The 11,001-nt window shown below is 57.4% G+C and overlaps 1 protein-coding gene across 2 annotated transcripts in view; it reads right to left on the bottom strand.

The window, feature by feature from the left end:
* Window positions 1-10,995, bottom strand: part of Iffo2 (intermediate filament family orphan 2) — a 42,947-nt gene extending 31,952 nt beyond the window's left edge. Inside the window, exon 1 of one of the 2 annotated variants that reach the window (XM_015485632.2) lies at window positions 10,697-10,995. The gene's annotated coding sequence lies outside the window, so the exon portion shown is untranslated. The remainder of the gene's footprint in view (window positions 1-10,696) is intronic. The other variant, XM_048816238.1, reaches the window with a different exon arrangement.
* Window positions 10,996-11,001: the final 6 nt, after the last annotated feature.

The raw sequence follows: 11,001 nt of genomic DNA, 5'->3' as shown, positions 1-11,001 counted from the left end.
CTGGTCCCCGCCCCCCCCCCCCCGGCTGTGTGACCCCAGGAAGCTTCTCTCCCATGGGCCTCTCTGTTCTTATCTGCACAGTGGTCATGGTGTGTGGAGGGGGGCTGACAGAAACACTGCAAGACAAACACCTGGGTCGGTCAGAAGGACGGGAGGTACATCTGCCTGTGGAGGATGGCGGGAATGGTCGTGCCTGGAGGCAGAGGAATGGATGAAATGACCTTAGGGAGTACTCAGGCCCTCTGGGCTGAAAGACACAGGCACCTGGGAGGCCAAGGGAGTAGGTGAGCAGACCGGCCCCCACCTGCCCCCCACCTGCCCCCCACCTGCGTGTGACCCGAGGCCTTGGCCCCCATGGCCCACACTGACCTCACGGCCTCCTGGCCTCACCTTGATGCTGAGAGCCCAGGCCACAGTGCAAGAGGTGGCCAGAGGCGAGGTCCCGACCTTGAGGGTTCTGAGTCCCCAGAGTAGAGACGGAGGCTCCTGACTCTGCTCACACGTACGCGTACACACAGACGTGACGTGAGCACGTGCACACACACCCAGGGTGCTCGGAGCCCCAGCAGCAAGAGCCACACAGCAGCCTGGCGTCTGGCTGGGGGACAGGATGCCCCCTCAGCCGGGGTGAGAGCCAGCCACCAGGACAGAAACCAGAACAGCACGAGGAAGAAGGGGAAGAGGGGCCGGAGGGGACCAGGGGTGGCCAGAGCAGCGAGGCCGAGAGGACGGAGGGCGAAGAGCGGAAGAGGACAGTCCACACCAGCTGGGCACAGGCAGCGGTGCCCGCCCGCCCCACAGCCTCCCCTCCAGGCCTCTGCGCAGGCCGCCCTCCACCTGCACCTTCCTCCTCCTCTACTCCGACCACAGCTCTCCAGCAAGCCTCCCTGACTGGCCCTGCTCAGGCCCAGGGGCTTTCTGGACTCCTGGGGCCGGGGCACCCAGGGACCTTCTGGTGCTGACTGCAGCATGCCTCTCCTGGAGCTTCCCCGCCCCATCCCCAGGAGGCCTTCCTCCCCTGACCAGAGGGGGCCGGGCAAAGAGAGGCACCCGAAGGGTCCTGGGAAGAAGTACTGACCTGGCCCTGAGAGGAGTCTGTCTGCCGGGGAATCTCACAAGGTCCACTAAGACCCGCAGCTCTTCCCTTCCCCCGAGATGGTCAACAGGAGGCAGGGAGCCAAGAACTGTCTTAAAATAATCCGAGTAATAAAAATGGCCAATTAAGAGGGTGACCATCCCCACTGCAGGGGCCTCTCTCCATCCGGCAGCAGACAGCGGGGCGGGGGCTGTGTGAGCCCACACATCCCGCAGTCAGGGCACACGAGCAGAGATGGCTGAGCAAGCATCTTGGTCACAGCTGGGAGACAGCCCCTCCCCACATGGCCACGTGCAGGGGCTTCTACCCAGGCCAAAGCCCAACAGCCTGGTGAGAGCAGAGTGCGCACCCCCATTTCACAGACGTGAAAACAGAGGCTCAGAGGGGGTGTGCGACAAGTGTGCCCCACTCTAGGCTCGCCTCCCTCAGCCACCTCTGGTGCTCAGTATCAGCACCTCGAAAATGGGCCAGATGGCTTCCCACTCGCAGGGCTGGCTCAGTGTGAGGTTCCAGGGACTCAATGTGTGTAAACTGCTCTGAATGGAGCCTGGCCAGGAGGCAAGGCCAGAAATACTTGTTTAACCAATTAAAACTAACAAATGTTCCTGACAGGCCTGTAAGGAGGCTGAGGCAGGAGGATCGCAGTTCAAGGCCAGCCTCAGCAACAGCGAGGCGCTAAGCCAGTCAGTGAGACCCTGTCTCTAAATAAAACGCAGAATAGGGCTGGGATGGGGCTCAGCGGTTGAGGGGACCCTGGTTCAATCCCCGGTACCCAAAAAAAGAAAAAAAAAGGTGTTTATCAGGCTCCTGGGATGCACAGGCACTACTTGAGCAGGTGCCTAACCTGTGACGCTGCCACACGGTATGACACATTTCCCTTCGTCCCCGGACTCTGAGCTCCGGAGAGCAGGGGCTGTGTCCGTTTCCCCTGGTGGCCAGCACGGGGCCTGGTGCAGTGAGTGACCAGCCGCTGTCTTCTCAGACACCACACCCAGAAGTCTCGTCTTCCCCAAGAAGAGGCACGAAATGACGGTAACAGGTTCCCTGTGGCCTGGTAAAGTGCATGGCGCTGATCAAAAGCACAAGTTAGGCGTCCCCAGCCCACTGCCCCCGATGCCCAGTGCTTCCTCCTGGCTGTTATCAGTGAAGAACCTCAAGTCCCTGCTCTGGGGACACCTTGGGGCTGGGCAGGACAATAGGAGCACACCCCAGAGCCCAGTCTCACAGCCGGCCCGGCTCTGCGGTGGACTTGGGTGAAGCTACTTTCCCCTGAGCCTGGTTTCCATCTGCCTTAGCCAGGGGCTTACCTGAGACCCGACGGGAAGCCACTCACAGGTGTGTGTCCTGTTCCCTGTGCATCCCCCACCGGCCACACTGCCCAGCTGTGCCTCGCTCCCTGGCTGACCAGAGCTTCCCTCACCCGGCGCCCCCACCCCCACCCTGGCCACCCCCATTAGGATCCCCTCCAGAGAGCAGGGGGTGGGGGATCCGCCACCTGCCACCACCGCGATTCACTTGCTTCTCAAGAGATAATTACTGTAAAGTGACAGCAGAAAGTCTTCCTAGAGCAGCCACCGCCTCCTGTTCTGCCACCCACGTGGCAATATTGTGACAGGTGCTGGAGAGACCCTGCTTCCCGCCTGCCTCCTGCCTGCTTCACGGTCCACCTTCACTAGCCTTCAGGTGGCATGGGACAAGGCAGCCATCCAGGAAGGGCACTGAGCTTGGTCTGGAGGTCCAGAGAGGACTCCCTGTGAGACGCAGGACGGACGACTTCACCTCTCTGAGCCTCTCCTTTGTCAGAAGAGCGTGATCGCTTCCTTCCTCTGGAGATTCTCTGCTGACTACTATTATCATTTACAGAAGCTTGAGAGCCTCGCACTAGTAGGTGCTCAATAAACGGCAGCTGCTGAGTCAAACTGGTTTATTTTTAAATCCTTTCCCAAGATGTTTTCGTATCACACGACTGCAAGTGATTTTTACACCAGCCCAAGAAGCAGAACCCATAAGAAACCTCACCCCGTTTTACAGAGGGATAAACTTGGGGGTGAGAAATCAAATGGTGCGTGCAAGATCCAGCAAAGTCACAGAGAGGACACAGTCTTCACAGGGCAACGCAAGCCCACCCCTCACTGCGCCATTCCCGGGAGGGCAAGGCAAAGCTCCAGCCACATCTCAGGCAAGTGTGGATGGGATCTGGACTCCACAGGATCCCAGCAGCCCCGGGCCGCCACCCAGGGGCTCAGCCAGGCTGCAACCCTCGAAAGAGCCAGCAGCCCCTGCCAGGCTGACCACTGGGTGAAGCTGGCTTCTCGCTATTTTTTAAATTTACATTTATGGGTGCTGAGGATGGAACCCAGTGCCTCGTGCGTGCTAGGTGAGCGCTCTACCGCTGAGCCACAGCCCAGCGCCAACTACCTTCTCTTGTGCTGGGGACTAGAGTGAGAAACCACATCCTTCCAGGAAGCCAGGAGCCTGTGCCCAGCCCCATCTGGCCGGGGCCCCCCAGCACCCACAGGCTGGCAAGGCCCAGAGGCCGCACAACCCACAAAGGCTGCAGGCAGAGGACGTGGGGACCACCACACCCCAACTTCCAGCAGGTGTCCCCTCAAGGGCCGCACAGCTCCCTCTCCGCCCGGTGAGATCTTCCCAAGTACCTCTCTTTTGAACTTGACCATGGACACAGACAACGCTCTGCAGCTCTGTGGGCCTTCTGACCCCTCCCACGACCTCAGACCACAGGACCTGGCATCCCCACTTCACAGACGAGGAAACTGAGACCCAGAGGCAAAGCGCCCAGCCCCCGCTCACTGAGCCTTTCCCTCCTGGGCTGGGCCCAAGCAGGGGGCACCAGGCTCTGGGCTTCTTTTGAATTCATGGAGCTGATGCACTGGGACCAAAGCCCGGGTCTGCTGATCCTTCCCTCCACGCACAGCTGGATCCCTGTGTCATCTCGATGTCCCCAGTCCCCAGTCCCGTCCCCCCACCCCCCCAGCCTACTGCCTGCTGCAGCCAGACTCTCCTTCACACGCAAATATTTACTCAGCGTGGACTCTGGCCGGCCCGGCGGGGGCTCTGCAAAGAAGAAAGCCCAGGAGCCGGCTCCATGGCGCCCAGGCCACGCACGGTGGGCACATCCCGGCTGCTAGGATTCAGGCTGCAGCGCAGGAAGAGGTGGGCGCACGCTCCTCAGCCTGAGCACGGGACGGTGGCTTCCTGGCCTGCCCCAGCCTCCCACCATCTGTGACAGCCGGGTGTTCTCTCCCGCTGGAGTCCAATCCCAAGCCTGCGAGTGCAAAGTGCGCGCCCTCCGTGTCACCAGCAGCGGCCTCCGTGTCACCAGCAGCCCCGCAATCGATGCTCCTGGAAGTCGATGCGGCTGCTCGCAGCCAGGGCATGCTCAGACCGGCCTACCCTTCTGTGTCCTTCAAACCCGACACGTGGGGGGATTCGGGCCTAGACTGAAAGAGAGCCCGGGGGAGGGTGCGTGTGCACGCGTGTGCACACGAGCGTGTTGCACATGAGAGCCGCGACTGTGCACACGTGCTGGGGGCAGGGCCGCGCATCCGGTGGCCAGGCAGAGCCCCGCCCGCATTCCTCCCAGCAGGAATCTCGGTGTCAGCTGTCTCCGGCTTCCTCCTCTGCTTTTCTGGGACCAGGGTTCCACCCCTCCTCTAGCTGGAGGCTCTGAGAATCCTTCCCAAATTTGTCCCCAGAGAGAAGAATGCCAGCCCGGCCCAGAGACTCTGGCATATGGTTCTCCGGCGAACCGAGGGCCTCGACGGGGGTTCGCTGTGTTTTTAAGAGGCGGTTGGGAGAAAGGGCTGGGAGCAGAGATTTCCGGAGGCACAAATCACTGCTCAGAGTAGGCCCAAGGCCCTCCTGAGAGCAGGACAAAGCGGCAGCCCTTCTCAGTCCGCCCCCAGCACCACCTCTGGCACCTTCCATGGACAGAGCGCAGCGACTGTCTCGAGATGGATTTGTTGGGCAGTCCAGGGCTGTGCCCAGAAATCCTCATAAATTAAGGGAAGAGACTTTGCCAGGGGAAGAGGGGTGGGCTGAGAGGAGGACACACAAGGAGCTTCCAAGGCCCTGGGCCCTCAGGCAGGAGCTTATTAACTCCTTCCCAAGCCCTGGGGAGCAACACCAGAATCCCTCCTTACAGAGGAGGCAGCACTGGCTCAGGCAGCTCAGAGAGGCCAAGCAACTGGCCCTGAGTCACACAGAAGGTGGCACAACAGGGACTCCAACTGTTTTGTACCACCCCAAGCCGCCCTGAAGGGAAATTGGAAATAATGAATTCATGGCCGGCAGGCGGGCAGGCAGGCAGGCCTGTACTCCCAGCAGCTGGGCAGGAGGCTGAGGCAGGAGGATCGTGAGTTCAAAGCCAGGCCCAGCAGAAGTCAGGCACTAAGCTACTCAGTGAGACCCTGTCTCTAAATAAAAAACACAAAACAGGGCTGGGGGTGCGGCTCAGTGGTCAAGGCCCCTGAGATCAACCCCCAGTACCAAAAAAGAAAGAAAGAAAAAATTCGTAGCGTTGGACTTCAGAGAGAATAAACAGTGTCCACGGAAGCGGCAGAGAACGGAGCCTATGAGCCGTGTTTGGGTCCCGGGCATTCAGGGGCCAGCACCCACCTGCTGGAGGGCCTCCCTGGGCGGGATGGGAAAAGGCAGGGGACACTCCAGCTGCCCACTCACCATCCAATTTGGAGACCTCCATTCTGGCTGACAGCCCAGCCCCTTCCGGCTCAAGGTCAGAAATAGCTGTGACAAAAGTTCCTCCCACCCCAGAAAGGGGATTTAAAAAAAAAAAAAAATGCTTAAAACAGACACATGAGAAAGTGCAGGACCTTTTCTAAGTCCCGGCTGCAAACAGCTAGTATCAGGGCAGGGAACCCGGCTCGCTTGGCTCCGGGGGTCCTGCTGGGCCCTGGTTTCCCCACCTCTAAAGCAAAAGCCCCAACTGGCCCGGCCCAGCCCAGACAGGAACTTCCTCAGACAGTCCAGTCGCTGGGGAGTCAGGTGGACACAGGGCTGCAGGGTTGACGGGGCCTTTCCCGCTGCACTGTCCCCAGAATCGCCCAGGCACCCTGCTGTGGGCCCCACCAGCCCCGATGATCACAGTGGCCCCTCTTAACTCTCAAGTGACCCTCCAATTCACCCCAGGTCCCAAGGGAAAACCAATCTTGCCAACACAGCCTCACACATACCTGCTCGGAAGGGAACTAGGCCCCCACTCCCAATCACACTGGGCCTGAAGTCCAGGAGGGCTGCAGGAGCACCAGACCCCGTGAAAGTCCCCGTGCCCCACAGGCAGCCAGGCCAGCACAGCCCTGGGCCACCGCCTCAGCACCACGCACGCTCTCAGAGGGAACTTTTTCTCAACAAACTCAAAGAGTTCCTGCTTCCAGAGCCAAACTGTTTAAACTGTTCAGCATGAGCACTGCCTATGCCCCAAGCCTGGACCCTAGCCACGCAGAGGCAAGAGGGACGGGGATGCCCAGAACAAAGAAGGACCACAGAAAGCACACGTCAGAAAGATCAGGCAGAAAAATCACCATAACCTAGATTTTGTGTCACAGACCCGAACCACAGAGCGGGCTGAAGGGATTACCCAAAGGAACCCCTTCCCGTAAAGGTGGATGACCTGAGGCCCAGAGAGGGCAGCCGTTGCCCCAGGGTCACACAGCACACAGCGGTAGAACTGGACCTGGAATCCAGGTCTCCTTGATGTCAACTGAGAAAACTCTCCTGTTTAAAGTTCAGATAAGTTCAGTAGGAATCTCCCAGGGAAAAGCCCCCAGCTTTCAAACTCAGAACAGGATATTTTGGTGACACTGGTGGGTGACAGAGGAGTGTGTTTGTTTTGGTTTCCAGATCAACGCTTGACAACCTTGCGCTCCATACAGTCTCAGTGACCGCATTTACCACGTGGTAAATGGTTGGTTGGGCCGAGGGGAAACCAAAGGAGTGGTGAGCAGGGCCGGGGCGGGGCAGCCCGGCCAGAAGCTCTGCCTGGGCTGATGTTCCCTAAACATGGTGGAGCAGGCTGATGGTCCTGAGAGGGTAGCAGGGGCGACTCTTTAAATTTACACTACAGGGGAAGGTGCAGGCAAACGCATGAGCGGTCGGGTTTACACGCTGCTCAGCAAGGAAAAGACACGTGAGCCTCAGAAACCAGACATGAAAGACGACATAGAGCACAAAGCCACTACCGTGAAATGTCCAGGAAAGGCACATCGACACACAGAGAGCAGGTCCCGACTGTGCAGCGGGCAGGGATGGCGACCGTCTACACACAGCCACGAAGGGTGTCGGGGGATGGAGGATTCTAAATCTGGCCTGTGCAGATGGCTGACAATTCTGGGCCTTTTCTTAAAGTCATTAATATACTTCAAATGGGTGACTTTCTTCCATGATATGCAAATTAGACCTCAATAAAGCCGGTAAGCTACTTCACTTAAGTAACCGTACAGGGGTCGCACATGAATAGGGCCACAAATCATGGAGGTGGGACTTGAAGAACACTGAGTTGCACACACCAGGAAGCCAGTGGGGGCCCCTGAGGCTGTGGGTTCCTCCAGGTGACCACAGGCACATGGGACATGCCCTTTCCTAGACAGGCTCCCTCCATTGGTCACCACTGAGGAGTCCACGCTAGACTTCCTGGGAGGAGCGGAGGCCTTAGTGGCCAATCCTGGTCTCATCTCCCAGACCGTGGCTCCTCTCGTGGGAAGGGGAACAGAGGTAGGCCAGGAGCTTCGACTCAGACTTTCATATTGTCAAGGCTGGGAAAACCCTTTGAAATCGTGTAGCCCACTGTTTTTCAAACTATTTTTTTTTTTAAGTTGATCATATATCTACCCTCCTCCCCCCAAAGAAAATTCTTATGAGAAACCCCAATATATCAACAAATAAAAACAGAATGTTACATATTTACATTTCTATTGTCGGCTCAAGTACCTAACAGTCACCTATTCTCAATTCAATCAATGCAACTGATTAATCTATTTTGATGCATTAACATCGAGGACGGGGACTAGGGATGACAGTTCCACATCCAGTTGAATTCCATCTCCAGTTTGGGCTGCAGAGCATGAAAGAAATCCTGAGGCACACAGGTAAGGGGCTGGGAGAGGGAATCGTTCTCCGCAGTTTGCATGGGAATCTCGAAACACCCTCAGAAAAACAGACAGGGGGAAAGAGGGACCTTGAGGTCAACTGTGAACAAGTTACACATTAGTGGAATCCAGGAAGTCAACACCAAGAACTTAAAAGAGAGGACATTTTTTGTGACTGTATTAACATTGTAACAAAGCTGTTAAGGACATTTTTTGTAACACTTTTTCAAAACAATTTGCAGGAAATATTCAAGGAACCCCTATAGCATCGCTGAAGAAATCCAGGACTGCAAGGAGCACAGTTCCAGCCCAAGCACCTGGCTCACAGGGAGGGAAACTGCGCCCCAGGCAGGGGGGTTGCTCACTTTGGAAAAATCCAACATGAGGCCTGAATCCACTTCAGAAAAGATGGTTCTTCCCAATGCACAAAATCATGGAGGTGGGGAAGGTATGCATGCACCCCAGAAAGGCAGAGAGAAGGACACCTGCACCCCACCTGCCCCAGGAGCGCTGGCTCATTCCAGGCCAGCGCCAAAGGCTGACATCACATCCCACGCCCTGGGTGCAACTTGAACAGATCATTGCTCAATGCCAACCCATCTCCCTCCAAGACTGGGCACAGTCTTCCCATCTCCTAGTACCCAGGTCCGCAGAGCACACACACCATTAGACAAATACAAGGCAAGTCTGTGGGATGACAATGACGACATGGTCAACAGCAGCAGACAGGAGGGCCCGGCCCATCCCTCCCTGAGTTTCACCATGGAAAGCATGTTACCCTGACCCGCCCAGACAGGGCTGATCACCAGGGCCAGAGGGGTGGCCTCCTTATAAAAGCATCAGGCCATTCTCAAGTCCTCCAGAGAGAAAGGAACCCCAGAAGGAAGCTCACCACCCTGCACTGCCAGCTCCAGACAGTTCTGCTCCTGTTGGCTGGACAAAGTGTCTGTCATCATTAACGAATCCACCTAGTTACTTTTCTTTTGGAGGTACTGGGGATTAAACCAGGTACTCCCACATGCTAGGCAAGCACTCTACCACTGAGCTACACCCCTAGCTCTTTATTTTGAGAGTTGCACTAAGTTGCCCAGACCTGCCTTGAACTTGCAATCCTCCTGCCTCAGCGGCCTGAGTAGGTGGGATTATAGGAGTGCACCACCTCACCCAGCCCCTCAGTTACCCTGTACCTTGAAAAAAAACCAGCAGCATCCTACTCTGCCCTCGAGCACTATGGTGTATTTCATTATTCCCATTTCTCTGATGAGCACACGGGCTTGCAAGTGGTTTAACCATCTCTCTGGCGGGTGATGGAGCTGGCATTAGAATCCTTCCCAGTAGCTAGCCTGCTCAGTGGGGGATGAAGGAAGGAGACTTTGTCCAGCTCCTTCAGCAGACATTAAGGAGAGAACGAAAAGTCTTTCTGGATTCCGAGCCATGTCTCCAAGTGCAGAGCTGTCCACATCTGAGACAGCAGCCCAGGGCCAAAAGCCCCTCCCCCATCCAGGCCTGAGATGCTGCAGATAGACCCCACTCATCAGAAAGCTAAGCAGACCTTATTGTCAATCAAGACACAGGCGGGAAGCAATGTCAGTTTTCCAGCCAGAGAATCAGGGCTGGGCAGGAACACACTAGCCAGTCCTGCAAGCAGTGTGTCCCTCACCTCTAGCCAGAGTCTGTGGTCTGGGTCCATCTAATGTCCAGTCTTCAGATCCAAGGTTATCTCCTGGTGGGTACCTTTAGGGCTGAGTTCACTGGGGCTCAATAAACTATGAGACTTGGAAAGCGTGGAGAAGAGAAGGCATTTTTAAAAGCTCATGGCCAGTGTGATGTAGTTATGGTTCTCCAGCCCAGGAGCTGGACCTTATGGAACCGGAACAAGACAGCGGGGTAGGGAGAGATCCGTCCGTTTTCACACACATTATGTCATTAAATTCAAAAAACAAAGGCAGTGGGTTAGTTAAGAGATTTTTCTTTTCGCCCATTCAGGCAGGGAGCCTACCTCCCACATCCTTGGGGAAATACCTAGGTTGGGAGACAGACTAGCCAGGCGCAAAGTCACTGAATCAAATCCTGACTTCGCCGGGTATTAGCCCAGTCTCCTGGGTCAAGTCACTTGGCATCTCTGCACCTCAGCTTCCTCATCTGCAAAATGGGGGTTGCGCTACCTCACAGTCTGCACCGCCGAGAGGACAAAAATGAGATCACATACAACACCGCGGACCATTACGTCCCATAGATAACAACGTGCGTGGAGCAGTGACGGCGCCGAGGTATCCCCAACCGTAGTCAGCGCCACCCCCATTCTTGATCTAGATAACAGTCCTCCCAGCGCTGGTATAGCGCTCTGCAAACACAGCTTAGAGCCCACCTGCCAGGACCAGCTGCCCGCCCTGCCCTCCTGCGCACACGTTCCGCAGCTGCCTGGACCTGGACGCCCCCTCCCAGGGAGAGGCGGGGGAGGGGCGGCCCCACTCACCTCCGCTTGTACTCGTCGCGCTCGCGCTTCACCTTGGCCAGCACATTGTAGAGCGCGCGGATCTCTGGCGTGATGGTGTCAATCTGCACGCCCACGCCGTCGGGGTGCACCCAGGACACGCCGGGGCCCTGCACCGTCTCCACGCCGCCGCCGCCCGTGCGCCGCACCTGCGTGTAGCTCCAAATGGTCCCGGGCAGGCGGCCGTAGTGCTGCGGGTGCGAGCCGCCGCCGGGGGCAGGCAGCCCAGGGCCACGGCATTGGCGTTGGCGCCGGGCGCGGCCGCTGCCGTGCTGCCGCCGCCAGGC

This window comes from Marmota marmota, unplaced genomic scaffold (assembly GCF_001458135.2).
Source record: "Marmota marmota marmota unplaced genomic scaffold, marMar, whole genome shotgun sequence".
Lineage (NCBI taxonomy): Eukaryota > Metazoa > Chordata > Mammalia > Rodentia > Sciuridae > Marmota > Marmota marmota.
This window is presented reverse-complemented; position numbering and strand designations above follow the sequence as displayed.